Raw genomic sequence first — 24,292 nt, forward strand, 5'->3', positions numbered from 1 at the left:
GTTCTTCCGTTCGTCTGTAAGGAATTCGTGTTAGTATTTTGAAACTGTGACTTATTAAACTGATAGTTCGGTAATTTTCACATCTGTCAACACCTGCTTCCTTTGGGATGGGAGTTACTACATAGTTCTTGAAGCCTGACTCATACATCTTGCTCATTAGATGGTTGAGTTTGTTTGGTCCTGGCTCTCCCAAGGCTGTCAATAGTTGTAATGGAATGTGGTCTACTCCCGGGGCCTTCTTTCGAAAAATCGTACAGCACTGTGTCAAACTATTCACGCAGCATCATATTTTGTATCTCATCTTCATCTACATTCTCTTCCAGTTCTATAATATTGTCCTCAGGTACATCGCCCTTGTATAGACTCTCTATGTACTCCTTCCATTTTTCTGCTTTCCCTTCTTTGCTTAGGACTGGGTTTCTATCTGAGCTCCTGATATTCATGCAAGTTGTTCTCTTTTCTCCAAAAGTCCCTTTAATTATCCTGTAGGCAATATCTATCTTATCCCTAGTGACATACGCCTCTACATCCTTATAATTGTCCACTAGCCATACCTGCTTAGCCATTTTGCACTTCCTGTCGATCTCATTTTTGAGACGTTTGTATTCCTTTTTGCCTGCTTCATTTACTGCATTTTTGTATTTTGTCCTTTCATCAATTAAATTCAATATCTCTTCTGTTAACCAAGGATTTCTATTAGTCCTCGTCCTTTTACGTGCTTTATCCTCTGCTACCTCGACTATTTCATCCCTCGAAACTACCCATTCTTCTTCTACTGTATTTCTTTCCCTCATTCTTGTCAATCGTTCCATAATGCTCTCCCTGAAGCTCTGTAAAACCTCTGGTTCTTTCAGTTTATCCAGGTCCCATCTCCTCAAATTCCCACCTCATTGCTGTTTTTTCAGTCGTAATCTACAATTCATAACCAATAGGTTATGGTCAGAGTCCGGATCTGCCCCTGAAAATGTCTTACAATTTAAAACCTATCTATATGAGACCTTGCAGTATCTCCAGGCTTCTTCCATGTATACAACCTTCTTTCATAGTTCTTGACTCAAGTGTTAGCTATGATTAAGTTATGCTCTGTGCAAAATTCTACCAGGCGGCTGGCTATTTCTTACCCCCATTCCATATTCACCTACTACGTTCCCTTCTCTACCTTTACCTACTACCGAGTTCCAGTCACCCATGACTATTAATATTTCATCTCCCTTCACTATCTGAATATTTTTTTTTTATCTCGTCATACATTTCATCAATCTCTTCGACATCTGCGGAGGTAGTTGGAATATAAACTTGTGCTACTGTGGTAGGCGTCGGCTTCGTATCTATCTTGGCCACAATAGTGCGTTTACTATGCTGTTAGTAGTAGCGTGCCCCATTCCTATTTTCCGAATCATTATTAAACCTACTCCTGCATTACCCCTACATGATTTTGTATTTATAACCCTGTATTCACCTGACAAGAAGTCTTGTTCCTCCTGCCAACAACTTCGCTAATTCCCACTATATCTAACTTTAACCTATCCTTTTTTATTTTTAAATTTTCTAACGTACGTCCCGATTAAGAGGTCTAACATTCCACGCTCCGATACGTAGAATACCAGATTTCATTCTCCTGATAACAACGTCCTCCTGAGTAGTCCCCGACCTGAGATCCAAATGGGGGACAATTTTACCTCCGGAACATTTTACCCAAGAGGACGCTATCATCATTTAATCATACAGTAAAACTGCATGCCCTAGGGAATACGGTATTTAAATTTACTGCAGTAATTTGCAAACAAGTACTGTTACTATACTGATAATTATACATCCTTCCGAGACAGTAAATGTGAAAGACGTTTTCATTACATGGAGAAGCTAAGAACAGCAAGATCTCCTGCATAAATATGACGCCATTATATCTTCCCATTCGTTTAACGCTAAACAAGTTTTGTGGAAGGACTATGACCGTCCCAAGCACACAAGAGTAATGGTTAATACAGGCACGACGTCACATTAACTGAAATTCCACTGGCTACGTGATCGGAAGTATAATAATATTTCTCACCACTCAGTATTTACCCCATGAACATAATGAATGCATTAATTATCAGTGTATTTTTTGTCATTGCTATGTTGTGAACTTCGTAAGGTGAAGAATTTGGCACTTTTTTCTGTGTTCTTAACAGGTGATTCATATATGAACTGTACTACAACTGCTCCTGCCAGTGTACATTGCTCAGTCCGAAAGCTATTCTCTGTGAAATTTACTCAGCACACGTCACTGTCAGTCGCGGATTAATACGCATATGGTAATACATATGAGGGTGCACAATTTAGCAGCTAAAAACTTACTAAAATATCAGCCAAAATAAGACAAAACGTAATGTTTTCGCTTTTACACATTCATTTATTCTGAATAACAAACCTTATTATGAATCAAGAAGATATGTAACGAATATATTTCGTAACCTTCCCTCTACACTAAACCTTTTCCTTTGTTAAACACTCCCTGCATGACATTCGTAAACCTGCTTGTTAAGTAGCCTCTCGTCTTTCTACAGAAAAACTCTGCATCTGCTCAGAATTTATTTGATTGAGGACAAAATTCAGCTACACTTATACACACAAAGAGATGACGAAATCAAGATTGTACAAGATAACCAACTCTGTACTGAAATACTGCCTCTATGTTTCAAAGCGTAGGCTTTGAACACACAACACGCATTCATTCATCCAAAACTGAAGCAATTACAATGAGATGTGGAAGTCGGTGTTACCTGCTAGATATCATATGCAGTGAATGCACGTATAAACTAGAACTAAAACAGTATTTTCTGAAGTAAATGACACGTGAGCAACGCTGACAATATTTGGTTAACATTATTATTCCACTTTACACGTCAAAGAAGTACTATTTACTATGATTCACTCTGTGTGTACATCTACGTCTGCGTCATAGCCCGCAAACCTCGTAACATCGTGTGGCGAAGGGTATTTATGGTACTAATAACGATCGCCTCTTCCCTGCTCCACTCGCGAATGGTGCGTGTGGTGACTAATGGTCAATAAACCTCTGTATTATCTCCAATTTCTCGAATTTTCTCGCTGTGGCCATTTCACGAAGTGTACGTGGGAGGCAGTAATATGTCATCCGACTAGTCCAGGAAAGTGCTCTCTCGAAATTTCTGTAGGAAGCTTCTCTGAGATGCACAGCGCCTCTCTTATAATGTGTATAAGGTAGGCCAGTGCCTATCCGCAAAGTTACTGCACGAACTAAACTACCTTCGACGAAAAGTGCAACTCTTCGTTTAATCTTCTCTGTCTCTTTAACCAGTCCTTCCTTGTTAAGGGTCTCACATTGATGAACAGTACTCAAGAATCAGTCGAACAAGCGCATGTGAGTCACTTTCTTCACGGATGAGCTACGTTTCCTGAGGTTTTTCCTAGGATCTCACTCTGGCATCTGCTTTTCCTACTGTTTGTTTTATGTGGTCATTCAACTTAAGGTAGCTCTGGACAGTTACACACAGATAACTTACGGCAGATACTGTTTCCAGTAACTTGTCATCAACAGTGTAGTTGCACAGTAATCGATATATTTGCCTACATGGGCTCTCTGCACGCTACATTTATCTACGTTCAGGGTTAACTACCAGAGCCTGTACCATTCAGCAGTCCTCTGCAGATCATTATGCAAATCGATACTCTCTTCTGTTGTTGCTCCTTTCTTATATGTAGCTGCATAAATTGTGAATAGTCTTGATGAGGTTTCTAAGATTTCTACCAAATAATTTATGTACACTGTAAACAATAGCGGTTCCATCACACTTCCTTGGAGTACTCCGAGAATTAATTTTACAACCGTCGATTTTATTTCGTTAAGAGCGACACATTAAGTTCCATCTTCAAGAGAGTCTTGAATCCGGTCGCAAATCTGTTCTGACACTCGGTAGGCTCGTATTTATTTGATTAACAAGCAGTGGGGAACGGTTTGGAATGCCTTCCCGAAGACAAGGAACACGGTATCGACCTGAGCGCCGTTGTCTACAGCTCCATGGATCTCATGGAGGAACACAGCGAGCAGAGTTTAACCTGACCTTTGTTCGTGGAATACTTGTTAATTTTCACAGAGGAGGCTTCAAATGGTTCAAATGACTCTGACCACTATGCGACTTAACATCTGTGGTCATCAGTCGCCTAGAACTTAGAACTAATTAAACCTAACTACCCTATCACACATATCGATGCCCGAGGCAGGATTCGAACCTGCGACCGTAGCAGTCGCGCGGTTCCGGACTGAGCGCCTAGAACCGCGAGACCACAGCGGCCGGCAGAGGAGGCTTTCATTCTCCATAAAACGTCGTAGTTATTGAGCATAAAACGTGCTACATCTATATCACATTGACCCTATCTTGTAGGGCTATAATTATCTGCATCCGTCCTACGATCCCTATTGAAAACGGGTAACCATTGTTGCTAAATCGATCTTCTATATTTTCCTACTGCGAAGAAGGCAAGTTGCGCTGCTTAAACTTTGTACAATCGTTTATATATCTCGTCTGGTCCTAATGCTTTTACACTATTAAGCGACTGTAGTTACTCTTCCATCCAGCTATCGGCTGTGTCAGCATCTGCTGTTTCAATGTTCGTACGATGATTGAAAGGAGGCACCGCGATGCGATCTTGGCCGTTGAAACGATTTAGAAACACAGAATTCAGTGTGTCGACCTCATCCCGTCACCTTCCGTTTCGGTGCCGGTATGTTTACTGAGTGAATGAACAGAGGATTTCGAACCGATTAGTGATTTTACGTAAACCACAAACTTCTTATGGTTTTTATTCAGATTAGTTTCGAATTCATTGAACGCTTTTCTCATTGCTTTCTTTAGGCTCATTTTTGCTTTTTTCACCTTTTGTTTGTCAGCCAGGTTGTGACTGCTCTTGAATTTGTGATAAAGCTCTCTTTGTTTACATGTGTTTTCTAATACGGTTACTTAATCCATGGTGGATCAGTTCCATCCCTTAAAATTTTGCTTGGAACAAACCCGTGTAAAGCATATTGTATGACGTTCTAGAATTCGTCTCCAGTACTGAATATTTGACACCGACTACTCAGATATTCGGCAATTTGTGCCCCGTCACTCTTCCTAAGTAAATATATTTTCCAATCCTTCTTAACATTTCTTTCAACACCTTGCACTCTTAGCTGCGACCACAGACTGATGATCACTGATACCTTCCAACACATTAACTGATTCGACAAGTTCAGATCTGTTAGCTGCTGTAAAGTCTAAGACGTGACTTTCACGAGTTGTTTCTGTAATTGTCTGATGGAAGCAAATTTCGAACAAGGTTTTCAAAATAATGTGTTAATGGCATGATTCTCCCCACCTATATCCGGTAAGCGGACGGCATTCTTCATTACAACGCAATAATCATTAAAATTATTAACAATTTTCTGTAAGTTCTCTTTTAATCACTCTAAATCTAGAGCTCCTGACCCAGGCGATCTATAAAAAAATCTGATTATCATTTCCGACCCATATTTCGTACTTAACTAAAACCAGACTAATTCACATTTGAAATCCTTGATATCCTCGCCAGATACTAAGAAATTCTTCACTGCACTAAATACATCGCCAACAATGGCGATTAATCTATTCACTCAATAAATGTTCCAATCTGGACTTCCGATTTCGTGGCGATTCACAACCGGTGTTAACCAACTTCCCGTTCCTAATACTATCTGGGCATTAGATTACAGCCTTCAGTAAGTGATACTACTTCTGATATCTTTACTTGTGTGATCCTAGTACCATATTAACCTTTCCTATATCCCATCCGTGAGGACGGGTATTTTGGCCGATGTAACCTCAGGTAGCTTCACCTGCACCTTCAAGTCACATGAGAACCCACCTCTGTGTGTCACTTTGTCTTGAGTGAACACGAACCAGCCCAATATCGGCACTAAAGACCAGGGGCTTACAACTGCACCAAGGATGTCACAAGTGTTGTCACTGGCGCTGCTTTGAGCAGTAGCCAGAAGCTTGTAACCGAGACTAGCTGTTTATGGACAGCAGCCAGTTTTCCTTGCTTCCTCTGACAACAAGTGCAGTCCCTATCAGTATCATAAAATACCAACAAAGCAGTGATGTATAACTGAGGAAGTTAGAACAGACTCCTGGTAAAGAGGAAATTACCAGCTGTGACACAGTCGAGGTTGCAATGTGCGCAAAATATAAACGAGGAGAATAAACAAACACTAAAATCTGCTGTGCAAAGGTCTCATTACAGCCAACCATAGCAAGATCACTCAGTTTTCAGTAAACACCCAGACCACACACAAAAATAAACACAGTTATCTTCCTCGTGGATGTACGTTGGTCAGAGAAACTACCAGGTGTAGAAGTATGAAACCGGAATTTCGCTATACATGGTTACAGCAGTCAGTGTAGTGCCCGCGAGACCGCGTCTGCAGCGTCATCTGCCTCCTATAGCTACTGACGACGAATTTCAACACAGTGCCTAAGAACTACGATTTGCGGACAGCATTGATTTTCTGTTATCATTTGCAGAAAACTGCTGCAGAATCGCATCGAATGCTTGTCGAAGCTATGGACGAACATGCTCTTGAGAAAGCACAGTGTTTTGAGTGGTTCCAAAAATTCGAAGTTGGTGATTTCTACATCTACATGACTACTCTGCAATTCACATTTAAGAGCTTGGCAGAGGGTTCATCGAACCGCAATCATACTATCTCTCTACTATTCCACTCCCGAACAGCGAGCGGGAAAAACGAACACCTAAACCTTTCTGTTCGAGCTCTGATTTCTCTTATTTTATTTTGATGATCATTCCTACCTATGTAGGTTGGGCTCAACAAAATATTTTCGCATTCGGAAGAGAAAGTTGGTGACTGAAATTTCGTAAAAAGGTCTCGCCGCGACGAAAAACGTATATGCTGTAATGACTTCCATCCCAACTCGTATATCATATCTGCCACACTCTCTCCCCTATAACGTGATAATACAAAACGAGCTGCCCATTTTTGCACCCTTTTGATGTCCTCCGTCAATCCCACCTGGTAAGGATCTCACACCGCGCAGCAATATTCTAACAGAGGACGAACGAGTGTAGTGTGAGCTGTCTCTTTAGTGGACTTGTTGCATCTTCTAAGTGTCCTGCCAATGAAACGCAACCTTTGGCTCGCCTTCCCGACAATATTATCAATGTGGTCCTTCCAACTGAAGTTGTTCGTAATTTTAACACCCAGGTACTTAGTTGAATTGACAGCCTTGAGAATTGTACTATTTATCGAGTAATCGAATTCCAACGGATTTCTTTTGGAACTCATGTGGATCATCTCACACTTTTCGTTATTTAGCGTCAACTGCCACCTGACACACCATACAGCAATCTTTTCTAAATCGCTTTGCAACTGATACTGGTCTTCGGATGACCTTAGTAGACGGTAAATTACAGCATCATCTGCGAACAATCTAAGAGAACTGCTCAGATTGTCACCCAGGTCATTTATATAGATCAGGAACAGTAGAGGTCCCAGGACGCTTCCCTGGGGAACACCTGATATCACTTCAGCTTTACTCGATGATTTGCCGTCTATTACTACGAACTGCGACCTTCCTGACAGGAAATCACGAATCCAGTCGCACAACTGAGGCGATACCCCATAGCTCCGCAGCTTGATTAGAAGTCGCTTATGAGGAACGGTGTCAAAAGCTTTCCGGAAATCTAGAAATACGGAATCAACTTGAAATCCCCTGTCGATAGCGGCCATTACTTCGTGCGAATAAAGAGCTAGCTGCGTTGCACAAGAGCTCTGAAGTGAGAGCAGTATTCTAGAGTCGATCACAGAAGTGATTTGTAGATAATATCCTTTGTAGACTGATTGATCTTCTCTGTAATCTACCAACAAACCGAGGTCTACCACCTGCTTTATAAACGATTAAGCCTACGTGGTCGTTCCATTTCATATCGCTGTAAACTGAAATATCAAGGTATTTGTATTATGGGCCGATTTGAACAATGACTCATTGGCCCATTTTGTTTTGTGAAGTCCACAATTTTACATTTCGGAACATTTGAAGCTAGTTGTCAGTCTTTGCACCACTTTGAAATATCAGGTCTCACAATATTTACGCAGCATCTGTCACACAGTACTGCACCATCTTCAGGCAGTCTGAGTTTACTATTAATATTGTCTGCGAGGTCATTATAATACAACATCAATAGCTCGGGTCCCAAAACACTTCCATGGGACACAGCTGAAGTTACTTTTACGTCCGACCATGACTTTCCATCCAAGATAACATGTTGTGACCTCCATCTCTTGATACCCCATGTGATCGTACTTTTAACAAAAAGCGTAGCTGTGGTAATGGGTCAAATGCTTGTCGGAAATCAATAAATGCTGTATGTACCTGACTGCACTGATCGAAGGCTTTCAGTATTCAGTATCTCATGTGAGAAAGGTGGGAGTGGGGTTCCACATGATCTATGTTTTCGGAAACCATGGTGGTTACCATTGAGAAGATCATTCTGTTCAAGATACCTCATTATGTTTGAGTTCAGAATATGTTTTAATATTGTCGAACAAATCTACGTCAAGGGTACTGGACGGTAGTTTTGTGGGTCACATCAACTACCCTACTGCTCTCGTGAAACTTGACTAGTACGCTCAACTGTTACACGATGGTTGAATATTGTTAGTTTACACGTGTGTCAGTTTCCGAGACTTATGAAGTACGGAGAGTCAATCATTGCAGAACGCTCCTTCTACGATGAAAAAAATCCTTTTCTGGAGTATTTGGAAAAAAAGCACTCACCTTACACACAAGTGTGCTCCCTGCCGCCGTTGGATAACCAGCTGCAGCAGCAAGTCGTATACTCCTAGCTCACTCATTTGTTACATAGTTTAATTCTTAATTTCTTTGCGTGTTTTTGGTACTTGCATTGTTTAATTCATAAATTTTGGACGTATTATAGTATTTCAGAGTTACAGCATCGCGTTTTAGTACCTGAATAGTGAAAAATCGAGAGGACTCCTTCCGCCGCCGAGCAATGTGCCAGCAGTGGGCAAGTAGCAGCATTACTACATTTCCTAGGCAATCTTGTATTTTAATAACCGTTTAAATTTTGTGTCGATTTGCTTGCGCTCTCTGTAGTTTTGTTCAGACGCTCTTAGCACAGCAGTTTTTAGCATGGATAGGGACTGCACCTGCTGTGTTCGGATGCAGGCTGAGTTGGCATCCCTTCGCTCCCAGCTTCAGGCAGTGTTGGCTTCGGTCACACAGTTTGAGGCTGTTGCCAATGGGCATCACTGTGGGGGCCGGATGGGGGTTTGTCGGGGACGGCCAGCTCGAGCCACGCATCCCCCGATCGGACTACAACTGTGGCTGCCCGGGATACTGCCCGCATTGAGGCTGATCCCTCACCTGTGGTAGAGTGAGAGGTCGTCTCAAGGTGTGGCAGGGGGCGAAAGACATTCCGGAGGGCTGAACGGGAGGCCTCTCCAGTTTGTCTGACGAACCGGTTTCAGGCTCTGTCTCAGGCTGATACTGATCTTCGGCCTCACATGGCTACTTGTCCTATTCCAGATTTTGCCCCTCAGTCTGCAAGATCCGAGCGGTCGCAGAGGGTGGGCTTACTAGTAGTTGGGAGCTCCAACGTCAGGCGCGTAATGGGGCCCCTTAGGGATATGGCAGCAAGAAAGGGGAAGAAAACCAATGTTCACTCCGTGTGCATATTGGGGGGAGCATTCCAGATGTGGAAAGTGTCCTTCCGGATGCCATGAAGGATAAAGGGTGCACCCATCTGCAGGTGGTCGCTCATGTCGGCACCAATGATGTGTGTCGCTATGGATCGGAGAAAATCCTCTCTGGCTTCCGGCGGCTATCTGATTTGGTGAAGACTGCCAGTCTCGCTAGCGGGATGAAAGCAGAGCTCACAATCTGCAGCACTGTCGACTGTGGACCTTTGGTACAGAGATGAGTGGAGGGTCTGAATCAGAGGCTGAGACGGATCTGCGACCGTGTGGGCTGCAGATTTCTCGACTTGCGCCATAGAGTGGTTGGGTTTTGGATTCCGCTAGATGGTCAGGAGTCCACTACACGCAACAAGCGGCTACACGGGTACCAGGGGTTGTGTGGCGTGGGCTGGGCGGTTTTTTAGGTTAGATGGCCTCAGGCAAGTACAGAAAGGGCAACAGCCTGAAAGGATGCGGGGCAAAGTCAGGACATGCGGAGACCAAGCAGCAATCGGTATTGTAATTGTAAACTGTCGAAGCGGCATTGGTAAAGTACCGGAACTTCTAGCGCAAATAGAAAGCACCTAAGCTGAAATTGTTATACGTAGAGAAAGCTGGCTGAAGCCAGAGATAAATTCTGCCGAAATTTTTACAAAGGTACAGACGGTGTTTAGAAAGGATAGACTGAATGTAACCGCTGGTGAAGTGTTCGTCGCTGTTAGTAGTAGTTTATCCTGTAGTGAAGTAGAAGTGGATAGTTCCTGTGAATTATTATTGGTGGAGGTTACACTCAACAACTGAGCTAGGTTAATAATTGGCTCCTCTTACCGACCTCCCGACTCAGCAGCATTAGTGGCAGAACAACAGAGAGAAAATTAGAAATACATTTCACATAAATTTTCTCAGCATGTTATAGTCTTAGGTGGAGATTTCAATTTACCAGAGATAGACTGGGACACTCAGATGTTTAGGATGGGTGGTAGGGACAGAGCATCGAGTGACATTATACTGAGGGCACTATCCGAAAATTACCTCGAGCAATTAAACAGAGAACCGACTCGTGGAGATAACATCTTGGACCTACTAATAACAAACAGAGCCGAACTTTTCTACTCTGTATGTGCAGAACAGGGAATCAGTGATCATAAGGCCGTTGCAGCATCCCGGAATATGGAAGTTAATAGGAATATCAAGAAAGGGAGGAAGGTTTATCCGTTAAGCAAAAGTAATAGAAGGCAGATTTCAGACTACCTAACAGATCAAAACGAAAATTTCTGTCCCGACACTGAAAATGTTGAGTGTTTATGGAAAAAGTTCAATGCAATCGTAAAATGCGTTTTAGACAGGTACGTGCCGAGTAAAACTGTGAGGGACGGGAAAAACCCACAGTGGTACAACAACAAAGTGAGGAAACTACAGCGAAAGCAAAGAGAGCTTCACCCCAAGGTTAAACGCAGCCAAAAACTTTCAGACAAACAGAAGCTAAACGATGTCAAAGTTAGCGTAAGGAGGGCTAAGCGTGAAACGTTCAGTTAATTCGAAAGTAAAAATCTATGTACCGACTTTACAGAAAATCGTAGTAAGTTCTGGTCTTACGTTAAATCAGTAAGTGGCTCGAAACACCATATCCAGACACTTCGGGGTAATGATGGCATTGAAACAGAGGATGACACGCGTAAAGCTGAAATACTAAACACCTTTTTTCAAAGCTGTCTCACAGAGGAAGACCGCACTGCAGTTCCTTCTCTAAATCCTCGCACAAACGAAAAAATGGCTGACATCGAAATAAGTGTCCAAGGAATAGAAAAGCAACTGGAATCACTCAACAGAGGAAAGTCCACTGGACCTGACGGGATACCAATTCGATTCTACACAGAGTACGCGAAAGAACTTGCCCCCCTTCTAACAGCCGTGTACCTCAAGTCTCTAGAGGAACGGAAGGTTCCAAATGATTGCAAAAGAGCACAGGTTGTCCCAGTCTTCATGAAGGGTCGTTGAGCAGATGCGCAAAACTATAAACCTGTATCTCTGACGTCGATCTGTTGTAGAATTTTAGAATACGTTTTTTGCTCGAGTATCATGTCGTTTTTGGAAACCCAGAATCTACTCTGTAGGAATCAACATGGATTCCGGAAACAGCGATCGTGTGAGACCCAACTCGCTTTATTTGTTCATGAGACCCAGAAAATATTAGATACAGGCTCCTAGGTAGATGCTTTTTTTCTTGACTTCCGGAAGCGTTCGATACAGATCCGCACTGTCGCCTGATAAACAAAGTAAGAGCCTACGGAATATCAGACCAGCTGTGTGACTGGATTGAAGAGTTTTTAGCAACAACAAAAAACACAGCATGTTGTTATCAATGGAGAGACGGCTACAGACGTTATAGTAACCTCTGGCGTGTCACAGGGGAGTGTTATGGGAGCATTGCTTTTCACAATATATATAAATGACCTAGTACATAGTGTCGGAAGTCCCATGCGGCATTTCGCGGATGATGATGTAGTACATAGAGAAGTTGAAGCATTAGAAAATTGCAGCGAAATGCAGGAAGATCTGCAGCGGATAGGCACTTGGTGCAGGGAGTGGCAACTGACCCTTTACATAGACAAATGTAATGTATTGCGAATACATAGAAAGAAGGATCCTTTATTGTATGATTATATGATAGCGGAAAAAACACTGGTAGCAGTTACTTCTGTGAAATATCTGGGAGTATGCGTACGGAGTGATTTGAAGTGGAATGATCATATAAAATTAATTGTTGGTAAGGCGGGTAGCAGGTTGAGATTCATTGGGAGAGTCCTTAGAAAATGTAGTCCATCAACAAAGGAGGTGGCTTACAAAACACTCGTTCGACCTATACTTGAGTATTGCTCATCAGTGTGGGATACGTACCAGATCGGGTTGTCGGAAGTGATAAGGAAGATCCAAAGAAGAGCGGCGCGTTTCGTCACAGGGTTATTTGGTAACCGTGATAGCGTTACGGAGATGTTTGACAAACTCAAGTGGCACACTCGGCAAGAGACGCCCTCTGTATCGCGGTGTAGCTTGCTTGCCAGGTTTTGAGAGGGTGCGTTTCTGGATGAGGTATCGAATATATTGATTCTCCCTACTTATACCTCCCGAGGAGATCACGAACGTAAAATTAGAGAGATTACAGCACGCACGGACGCTTTCAGACAGCCATTTTTCCCGCGAACCATACGCGACTGTAACAGGAAAGGGAGGTAATGACAGTGGCACGTAAAGTACCCTCAGCCACACACCGTTGGGTGGCTTGCGGGGTATAAATGTAGATGTAGATGTAGAATGCAAGGGCTTGTAGCTGCTTCAGCTGCCTTCACACCTCTGTTTAACCCAAAGCGAACTAAATGTCGCAAATATTAGGCTTTTTTCCACCTTCGACACAATTTTACAACGCCAAAATAATGTTCATAAGTTTCCAATAAGCAAACTTCAGCACGTAACTACAAGGTAAATATCAGATCATCAAAAAGTAAAATGACAGTGTGCGGGTTTTCGTGGCCGTTGTCACTGAATTTAAGATCCAGTGGGTTGTTAGGCCACGTCGATCGACGTTTAGACACCTTTTCTAGGCTCTCCTCCAGGATGTTGTTGTGTTCAGTAAATTTTGGACACCACAACATCCAGGAAAAGATTCCAGCAGTGGGGTCGAAAAGTCGATGTATAAGACGTAGCCTAACAACCCAAATGATCTTAACTTCATGAAAGTGACAGTTGATAAAAACGTTCATAGTGCGACACTGCCGTTTCCTGGTCAGGCAGCACCTGACGTCAGGTGCTGGGCTGTTCTTTTTTGTGGGAACTTTATCAGAAAGACGAAGTGTGGTTCAAAATGTGGAGTGAGGAGAGGGTTCGATTTCACTTTTTTTCCACAATACGCAACATCTACCACTTTCTTCCTTTTTTTTATCCCTCCCTTCCTTCATTTTGTTCGTCATTGTATTCGTCATTTGGTCCCGGGGACGTCACATGACACCTCTTCATCGCTGATTATTTCATAGTTTATGTATTATACAGGGTAGCCAGCCCTCTGGTCAAATAGGCTGAGCTACCGTGCCAGCATCGATAGAACACGAACTGATACAGCACTAGAACAGTTCGAGAAGCAGGCAATACTTCCCCTAGTCGCTTCCGGATTCTACAGTGTTCCGAAATCGTGCATTCGCCCGGATGCTTGATCTTCTCTCTGTGGCACACGGCCGCCGGCAATAGTTATGTCTAACACTGTAAGTGAACTTCCATGTGAATCATTTTATCTATTAATGAAAACCAAACCAAATTAACCTGTAGAAGAAAAACGTGGTAGGGGTATATACTGACGGGAAAAAATCGGAGCACCAAGAAATAATTAGAGTGATGAATACATTTGACTATGCAATATATTTAGCTGATTAACATAGGAAAATCACCTGTTAATGTAAACGCGAGACAAGCCATTGAAAATGTGAAAAGTTTGCACTTTAATAACAGGTGTAACAGTCCGAATGGTGAAAGAAATCATGCAAAAGTGCATGTGATATGATGCACAGGTGATAGATATCAGTTTGTAGGACGGATTTCCAAGCCTGCTGCACTTGATCGGTCAATATATGGACGATAATGCTGGTTGCGTATCACGCTGTATTTGTCGCACAATGATATCGCATACGTGCTCGACTGGAGACAGGTCTGGTGATCGAGCAGGCCAAGACAATATGTCGTCACTGAAGAGGATGTTGGATTAGAACACTGTACGGGCGTCATCTTTCTGGGAAACACCCACTGGAATGCGGTTCATGAATGGCAGCTCAATAGGTCGAGTCACCACATTGTAGTACGTATTTGCATTCAGAGTGCTCTCGCTTTCACACGACATCACACTCCAGACCGTGACGCTTTTCGTCTGGAGCGTTAGTATTCCACTTGCTCACAGTGCTTCAGGCCTGAGTAATGTGTTGTAAGGGCTGATCTTTGCTTGAATGAACAAGCATTTCTGGGGATTTGTACATGTCTTGTGTTTTCACGTAATCTCTCTTCACTTTTTGTAGTCGAGTATTCTGTGCGACATTTTCTCCTCAGTAGTTTCGAGAATTTCACCTATTTGAAATGTGTGACACACTTATCTTGCCTAATGTTGAATTTCATTTTTGACTGTTTAATTCTGAGGAGAAGAATTCACACTTCGGGAAAGAGATTTGTAGGCCATTTTACTGTTCTCTGGACTAACCGGAATGAGAGTTTTGAAGGTGACTTACGGCAGGTAGATACCTCTGTAGCCGTTCTCTTTTTGTGCAACTGTCGGACATGTGCACATTTCCAGTCGTTAACAAGTTTCTCTGCGTGCCAGAGAGTTGTGTTTATTTGTGTAAATTCTTGCAAAGACTTCACTCCGGCGTTCTTTAGTAGTTCGGCAATGATGCCATCTTCGCCGGATAGTGTGTTTCAGTTTAAGTATATATTTGTGGGTCTCTTCACATCTTGGTGGGAGCAATTCTGTGTGATTGAACTACGAGTCCTGTGTTGGGAATCTCGTTTCAAGTTCAGGGCAGTTAATGTCAGAGAAATAACGTGCCAATTCCTGACATTTCTCTTAATTATTTAATGGGAGTTTTCCATTTTGTTTTTTGAAACACAGGTTTTCGGCTGTGTACCAGCAGGTCTTCCTTGCGAAAGTCCTGTAGGATCCTTTCTTGTCGTGATTGCGGAAATTTTTTTTCCAGTTTCGCCTTCGTGCACTTTCTCTTGATTTGCCTAACGTGTTTCACAGCCTGTTAAAACGATGTAGGTTTTCCGAGGATTTTTCACTGTTTTATTCCTTGTAGGCATTTTCCTCGCACATTTTTTCGTTCTGAGTCACATCATGTGTCTTTAGTGCTCTTTTTTCGTGGTATCTGTTTTTCTTGCTGTGGAATTCTTCCCACGTGTTTGCTTGTAGTCTTCCTTTAGTGCCTTATGATGGATTTTATGAACTTTTTCATTTCCAACTAATATCAGTGGGCCCTATCTGGTGGATTTTCTTCGGTGGAAATTTAGTTTCCGTTCTAGCTAGATAGCAGTGTGAATCAACATTTGCACTGTAAGTAGGATGTTTAGGTAGCACTCTGTATGATAATCACTGACTGTGCTGTAAGCAGTTAGTGGCTGGTTGACATTGTTGTAATATTCGTTATTGTAGTGTTGGGCAGTTGGATGTGACCAGCGCGTAGTGTTGCGCAGTTGGAGGTGAGCCGCCAGCAATGGGGGATGTGTGGAGAGAGATGACAGAGTTTTGAGAGTGGACGATCTGGACGTGTGTCCATCAGAGACAGTAAATTTGTAAGACTGGATGTCATGAACTGATATACACTCCTGGAAATTGAAATAAGAACACCGTGAATTCATTGTCCCAGGAAGGGGAAACTTTATTGACACATTCCTGGGGTCAGATACATCACATGATCACACTGACAGAACCACAGGCACATAGACACAGGCAACAGAGCATGCACAATGTCGGCACTAGTACAGTGTATATCCACCTGTCGCAACAATGCAGGCTGCTATTCTCCCATGGAGACGATCGTAGATTTGCTGGATGTAGTCCTGTGGAACGGCTTGCCATGCCATTTCCACCTGGCGCCTCAGTAGGACCAGGGTTCGTGCTGGACGTGCAGACCGCGTGAGACGACGCTTCATCCAGTCCCAAACATGCTCAATGAGGGACAGATCCGGAGATCTTGCTGGCCAGGGTAGTTGACTTACACCTTCTACAGCACGTTGGGTGGCACGGGATACATGTGGACGTGCATTGTCCTCTTGGAACATCAAGTTCCCTTGCCGGTCTAGGAATGGTAGAACGATGGGTTCGATGACGGTTTGGATGTACCGTGCACTATTCAGTGTCCCCTCGACGATCACCAGAGGTGTACGGCCAGTGTAGGAAATCGCTCCCCACACCATGATGCCGGGTGTTGGCCCTGTCTGCCTCGGTTGTATGCAGTCCTAAATGTGGCGCTCACTTGCACGGCGCCAAACACGCATACGACCATCATTGGCACCAAGGCAGAAGCGACTCTCATCGCTGAAGACGACACGTCTCCATTCGTCCCTCCATTGACGCCTTTCGCGACACCACTGGAGGCGGGCTGCACGGTGTTGGGGCGTGAGCGGAAGACGGCCTAACGGTGTGCGGGACCGTAGCCCAGCTTCATGGAGACGGTTGCGAATAGTCCTCGCCGATACCCCAGGAGCAACAATGTCCCTAATTTGCTGGGAAGTGGCGGTGCGGTCACCTACGGCACTGCGTAGGATCCTACGGTCTTGGCGTGCATCCGTGCGTCGCTGCGGTCCGGTCCCAGGTCGACGGGCACGTGCACCTTCCGCCGACCACTGGCGACAACATCGATGTACTGTGGAGACCTCACGCCCCACGTGTTGAGCAATTCGGCGGTATGTCCACCCGGACTCCCGCATGCCCACTATACGCCCTCGCTCAAAGTCCGTCAACTGTACATACGGTTCACGTCCACGCTGTCGTGGCATGCTACCAGTGTTAAAGACTGTGATGGAGCTCCGTATGCTACGGCAAACTGGCTGACACTGACGGTGGCGGTGCACAAATGCTGTGCAGCTAGCGCCATTCGACGGCCAACACCGCGGTTCCTGGTGTGTCCGCTGTGCCGTGCGTGTGATCATTGCTTGTACAGTCCTCTCGCAGTGTCCAGAGCAAGTATGGTGGGTCTGACACACCGGTGTCAATGTGTTCTTTTTTCCATTTCCAGTTGTGTATATAACTTTTGAACGCTATTAAGGTAAATACACTATTTGTTCTCTCAGCTCTGCCCAGCTGTTTGAAAATCAAATACCGTAAGGGGTTTACCAGCTCAGAAATACACAAATTTTTCTAAGGGGAGGTTGCTTTTTGAAAGTCAGATTGCGGTGCGCTAAAAATAATGTGTGTCCGTTTAGTGTTGATCAGAATAAGTAAAGAGAGAAATGTCTGAGTACGTTCAGTTCTGCTCAGCTGTTTGAAAATCAAATACCGTAAGAGGTTTATCATCAATGTAAGGGGATGTTTGAGCACTTATGCGGATTTGAATTTCGTGGACCTCTTTCTTGAATGGATATAAAATCGATACATGGACTATTTGGAACTCTCACGTCTGTTATATAGGCTGTCTCCATTGAGCCGTGGCGGCTCATATCGATAGTGCCACTCTGGTGGTTTATCCTTACTGCCACGGTCAGGGCGGTAAGTAGCGCCCTCTGGGGCCTACGCGAGGAGTAACGAGGCGAGGTCCTGCTGTAGTGTGCTCCGGGACGTGGTGGAAGACGGTTGTCGGTTGACGCAGCTTGTGTGGGACCGGACCTATCGCATGGAGATATACAAGTTGGCGTTGAACGGAAGGCGCCGTAGCAAGCACCGGGAAGCCGGGGTCCTGTAATTTGTGTGTTGGAGTAACGATATTTGTATTGGATGTCCTAGTGCTTCCCGAGAGTTGCGGTGGCTGCTTTCGGAGAAGAAAATTGGTAAGAGCTTGTGTCTACGTTCTTTTCCGTACGATGTTGCTGCCTGCCGTGATAAACGGCTGAAAATCAGGCGCTTGTATTGACTATACGGGAACTGATGTTAAATTACATTTGTGATTGAGTCTCACTTGTACTGTGACAATTTACAGGCGGAAACTGTAGTGGTTTCATTAGGTCTGGTTCTCTGCTCTGAAACTGAGTTATTTGGGGTAACTGAGGGAGTACCGTTATGCTGGTCTAAGTGATATGTTCTCCACTTTTTATCTATGGCTCTGCAAATCAAAATCGTGGGTGAGTACACGTGTGAGTAATCTGCTATTGTATTGATGGTTATGTTGTAAAGACTGTTCTCTGATTTGTAGCTAGTCTAATCAGAGGTTACCATTGTTACTTATGTGCTAGTGTCCTTAAGATTGGTGTTGTTTGTCTGTTGATTGTGGGTGTGTTCACGTTTAAAAAAAATAATTACAGCTACCGTTCATAAGGGTTGTCCAGTAAGGAAATTGTTTAAGCTTTTATCATATGCTGGTCTGTTTGCCTATCACATTGGCTTTTCATGCAATAACTGCAGGAATGTGTATGGTGGTTCAAGATTGTTGGCTGACTAGTATTTGAACTGGTGTTGAGTTTAAGGGCGAGATCAGCGTCCCGCAAACCTGCACGCTGCGCGTTGTTAAATGTTCCGCTATTGGGGAGCCGGCTCTCTGTTTTTGGATTGTGTAGCCATACGTGATGAGTGCATCGCTGTAGTTTAACGCGTGGTAAATTGCGGGGTGTCGGCTAGACTTGTGATGTATGTTACGTTCAAAGGGAATTAACTCTACCAAATTTAAGAGAGTTTTTAGTTAGTTTTAGGTCTGTACATGGAATGATGTTGATATTTTGTCGATTGCGGCGATAACTTCCTGTGTGTGGAGATCTTCTGAGGGACATGTATTGTACTGTTGCAGTGCAGTCCATCTGAAAAGTGCTGCTTAAAACTTGGGACTGCAGTTCTCTGATGTTACACAGGGTGTTACAAAAAGGTACGGCCAAACTTTCAGGAAACGTTCCTCCCACACAAAGAAAAGATGTTATGTGGACATGTGTCCGGAAACGCTTAATTTCCACTTTAGAGCTCATTTTAGTTTCTTCCACCTACGCTCAATGGAGCACGCTATCATGATTTCATACAGGATACTCTACCTGTGCTGCTAGAACATGTGCCTTTACAACTACGACACATGTGGTTCATGCACGATGGAGCTCCTGCACATTTCAGTCGTAGTGTTCGTACGCTTCTCAACAGATTCTGTGACCGATGGATTGGTAGAGGCGGACGAATTCCATGGCCTCCACGCTCTCCTGACATCAACCCTCTTGACTTTCATTTATGGGGGCATTTGAAAGCTCTTGTCAGCGCAGCCTCGATACCAAATGTCGAGACTCTTCGTGCTCGTATTGTGGACGGCTGTGATACAATACGCCATTCTCCAGGGCTGCATAAGCGCATCAGGGATTCCATGCGACGGAGGGTATCCTCGCTAACGGAGGACATTTTGAACATGTCCTGTAACAATGTGTTTGACGTCACGCTGGTACGTTCTGTTTGCTATGTGTTTCCAATCCATGATTAATGTGATATGAAGAGAAGTAATAAAATGAACTCTAACATGGAAAGTAAGCGTTTCCGGACACATGTCCACATAATTTCTTTCTTTGTGTGTGAGGAATGTTACTGAAAGTTTGGCCGTACCTTTTTTTAACATCCTGTATATGACTGTTTAATCTTAAATGTCTTAGATGTAATATGGTTGCATAAGCGCATCAGGGATTCCATGCGACGGAGGGTATCCTCGCTAACGGAGGACATTTTGAACATGTCCTGTAACAATGTGTTTGACGTCACGCTGGTACGTTCTGTTTGCTATGTGTTTCCAATCCATGATTAATGTGATATGAAGAGAAGTAATAAAATGAACTCTAACATGGAAAGTAAGCGTTTCCGGACACATGTCCACATAATTTCTTTCTTTGTGTGTGAGGAATGTTACTGAAAGTTTGGCCGTACCTTTTTTTAACATCCTGTATATGACTGTTTAATCTTAAATGTCTTAGATGTAATATGGTTGTTGATGATTATGTAATTTTGATAGCTGGTTCCTTAAAGGAAGTATTTCGTTTTAAAATATGTGCTCGGTCAGAGGCTATTTAAATATGATTTTAACTCATCATTCGAATTTTCTAGTCTTACTTTCTTAAAATGCTTTCAGTTAAATGATTGCTATTTGCCTGTTTAAATGTTTGAGTGACTTAAAGGAAAAGAAAATTATTTTGTAATATTTACTGACTGTTCCTTTTGGGTAATACCTGACCTATGTGTTCAATAAATGTGTCTAATCAATGGTGATGCACTGCTCTATTGCTAGCCTACCCCTTCCACTCCACAGCCTATTGAGCTCCTTTGTGTCGAAATTGTGTTCAGATCACCCCTCTGTTTTCGCCATTGATGTTGACGTTATCTTCAGGTTGTTCTGCTGGCATAATTTAGTCTCATGACAGTTTTGTTTCCATATTTCTGGGCAGGGAACTTCCCATAGTTCTCTGGTGATATTTTGCTCTGCCGGTTTGTGTGTTATCATCAAGCCAAATATTTGTCGCCTTTGGGGATCAAGGCCATCACTACCTCTATGTTGAGTTACTGTCTGTTTTTTTTTCTTTTTCCTATCACCATCCGTAAAGCGGATACTTTGAACATGGTAAACTTCCTGTTTACGCCTTGTTGGTGCATTGTCATTAGCTTTTTAATTGTGGAGGTGACTTCGAAGAATTGATTATCTTCTTGTGTACCAGGACGATCATGTCATACCTGGCTACTAACTTTCTCTGTCCTCTTCCTGAAAATACGGTTTGTTCCGTAATCAAAGGAGTATTCATGTTTCGTGTAGGATAAATATCAAAGAAGAAAAGCAGTACTTTGAAAGGAAACATGTGAAGAAAGAGGAAGACCATTAGCGAAAATTCGAGAATGGGCCTAGAAAATAAGAGAATGGCTAGGTAAAGAACACAAAGCAAACATTAACGAAGAGATAAGAGTTGGAGTAAGTTCAGTTAGAAGCCCCGAACCAACTAGTGTGCGTCAAACGCCAAATGGACCAAATAGAGAACAAATTACCACTCTACGTATGTCGTCCTCATACCATTAACCGTGCGATATATTCGGAGCAGGGCAGCCCCGCTATTTCATCTAATATATAATGTATACAGATCTTAAAATGCTCTTTGGTCAAGAGTGGGACATTAACCGTTGCAAGCTCGCCACCGCCCCTCAGAAATAGAAATTTAATTACAATCAAAACAGGCATGTGTACCTGTGTGAAAGCGGACTTACAGTATAAGGGAAATTCAGGTGACATGGGATGAGAAAGTAAAACAAAACTGTAAGCCCAATACACAGTGCCCCTGATCACAGCCCGTGGAACAGCATTTGAAATACCTCACGCAATCAAACTGGTTCCATGGACGTTGGAGCCTGTGGCACGAGAAGAGGTTTAAGAATATATTAAATCATTTAAACACAAAGATACAAATAACTTCAGAAAAATTAAGTAGCATTATCAAAACTTCATTACTGGGTGAAACAACTAAGGGTGTATGTTATAATCGCAGCCGAGCGGTCTAAGGCGCAGCAGTCATGGACTGTACGGTTGGTCCCGGCAGAGGTTTGAGTCCTCCCTTGTGTGTGTGTGTGTGTGTGTGTGTGTGTGTGTGTGTGTGTGTGTGTTTGTCCTTCGGATAATTTAAGTTGCGTATTGTGTAAGTTTTGGGACTGATGACCTTTGCAGTTAAGACCCATAGGATTTCACACACATTTGAACTTTTTTTTATAATTGCAATGTAAGTAACGTCTCAAACTAAAAGTAGTGGACTGGATAGCTGTGATGGTCAGTCTCTTTACTTCCAATAATTTGGATCAGGAAGGGATTTACATTTCTACTAGCAATGTTTTCAGCAGGAGCAAACAGTGTCTCAAGAAATAAGACTGGTACACGTTTCAGAGCTACACATTCTAGAGAAAACGAGTATCGAAGAAAAGTTCTTCACAGAGTGCTAAAGGAACATGAGTAAATATCTCTGTATTTATAAGCAAAGAACATAGCTGTATAAAATAAACGTAATAGCATCAAATTTAGATCAAAAGTTTCTACTGCCTTTCTCGAATCGAGCGGATTACTTATCATTTAAGATTATAATGTTTGATCTAAAGGTTCTATTGTCAGTAAAATGCACCCCATATGGGCGCCACAGCGTGAGTCTTTGCTTGTTAAGAGTACAACAATGTCTCTAACAGGATTGGTGCTGTCGAAAACGGACGTCAAACAAAGGCAACTTTATGACAGTGTAGTCACATGTGTTGTCTTCAGTCAAGAAGTAAAACTTACTGCTGTTAGTACAACTCTGCGACAGAATACTCGAGAAGTCGGTTTCGAGTCTGCCTGCATTATCTTTGTCATTTAATGCTAGGCAGAGGATTTACGTGGGTCCAGCATTATGATGCACATGCACACTTAGGAAGAAACGTGCGAAGGTATTTAAACAGCCTTTCGCGGGGAACGGATTGCCCGCGGTGGTTCTGTTTTATGGCCTCCGCCTTCACATTACCCAAATCCCCGGGGACACATACGAGTGCCACATTTATTCCACTGTGCCATTATATGCGGGAGAACTTGTGATGGGATTCCACGCTGTTCTTTTAACTGTGAATGCAACTATCCTACGAAGTACTCAAATATGATCAGCGACTCGAAAAATGTCAAGAGTACAGCGATTTAAGTAGCACAAGCATCTGCGCTGAAGACTATCCATGCTTTTCAAAATAAATGTAGCAACTGATAGTGTATTTAAAACACTACAACTATCTGATCATACTGAATGTAGTATGTATTTTTAGCATCTCCAAAGAGATAAGTTTTGTAGTTATTTACTTCTTGTGACAGGAAAAAGCTTCGATTACAAGTTTGTGAGTATGATTCAGACATAAATAATTTATACACAAATATAATTGTTAGTTGCCTTCTGTTTAGTTTGGCCTCAAGAAACCATCATATTTCTTGTCAAAAATTTCCTGAAAAATACAGTAGTAAAAATTTGTTTTGTAGAAAATATACGATAGCGAGTGATAGAATAACTCTAGCATATCAACATGTAGAAACTGTCAACTGTTGGACAGAATGGAAACTACTCTGAATTATTTATTACAGTGGGTGGTAAATAGGATTGAATGTTTTTTCATAGTTGAAGCAAAACCACGCTGTGTAGGATAAAGTTGCCCGAAGCTATTATCCACTAAATAAATTATGTTTATACTAAGAATGTCAACATTTTTCCTATATTTAAAGCATTATAAAATTTCAGAATTATGTCTCTCGTGTATTTGTATGTTACTACATTATTTTTGCATTGTTTTAGAATAGACTAATCTCATTTTCGAAAGTTGTTTCTCACCATACGATTTTATTTAAAAAACTGACGAAGGTAATGAGAAGTAGTAGAAATGAGAACAGCGAGAAACTTAATATCAGGATTGATGGTGAAACGTCCCCTTAGAAAAATTGTACACGACTGTGCTTAAACTGACACACAATAGTTTTTAGCGCAACGCAATCTGACTTTCAAAAATCCCTACGAAAGAATGGCCCTGACTAACATTAACCTATATGTTTCACAAATCACTTACCTCACAAAAATCTTCGTTACTCGAACTACTGCAATACAGCGAGCGCCACTACTGCCAGCTAACTAAAAGATTCAAACTACGGAAGTCACTAACTACTGATAGGCACAGTTAGCAAATGAAAGATTTTAATAGAGAACAAACAATGTATTTACCTTTATAGTCATAATATATATATATCAGTTCATGACACAAATTCTTACAAATTTCAAAACTCCGCCATCTCTCTCCCCACGTCCACCACTGCTGGCGGCTAACCTCCAACTGCGCAACGCTACGCGCTGTTCACAACCATCTGCCCAACGCTACTA

Source organism: Schistocerca gregaria, chromosome 3 (assembly GCF_023897955.1).
Source record: "Schistocerca gregaria isolate iqSchGreg1 chromosome 3, iqSchGreg1.2, whole genome shotgun sequence".
NCBI classification, from domain to species: domain Eukaryota; kingdom Metazoa; phylum Arthropoda; class Insecta; order Orthoptera; family Acrididae; genus Schistocerca; species Schistocerca gregaria.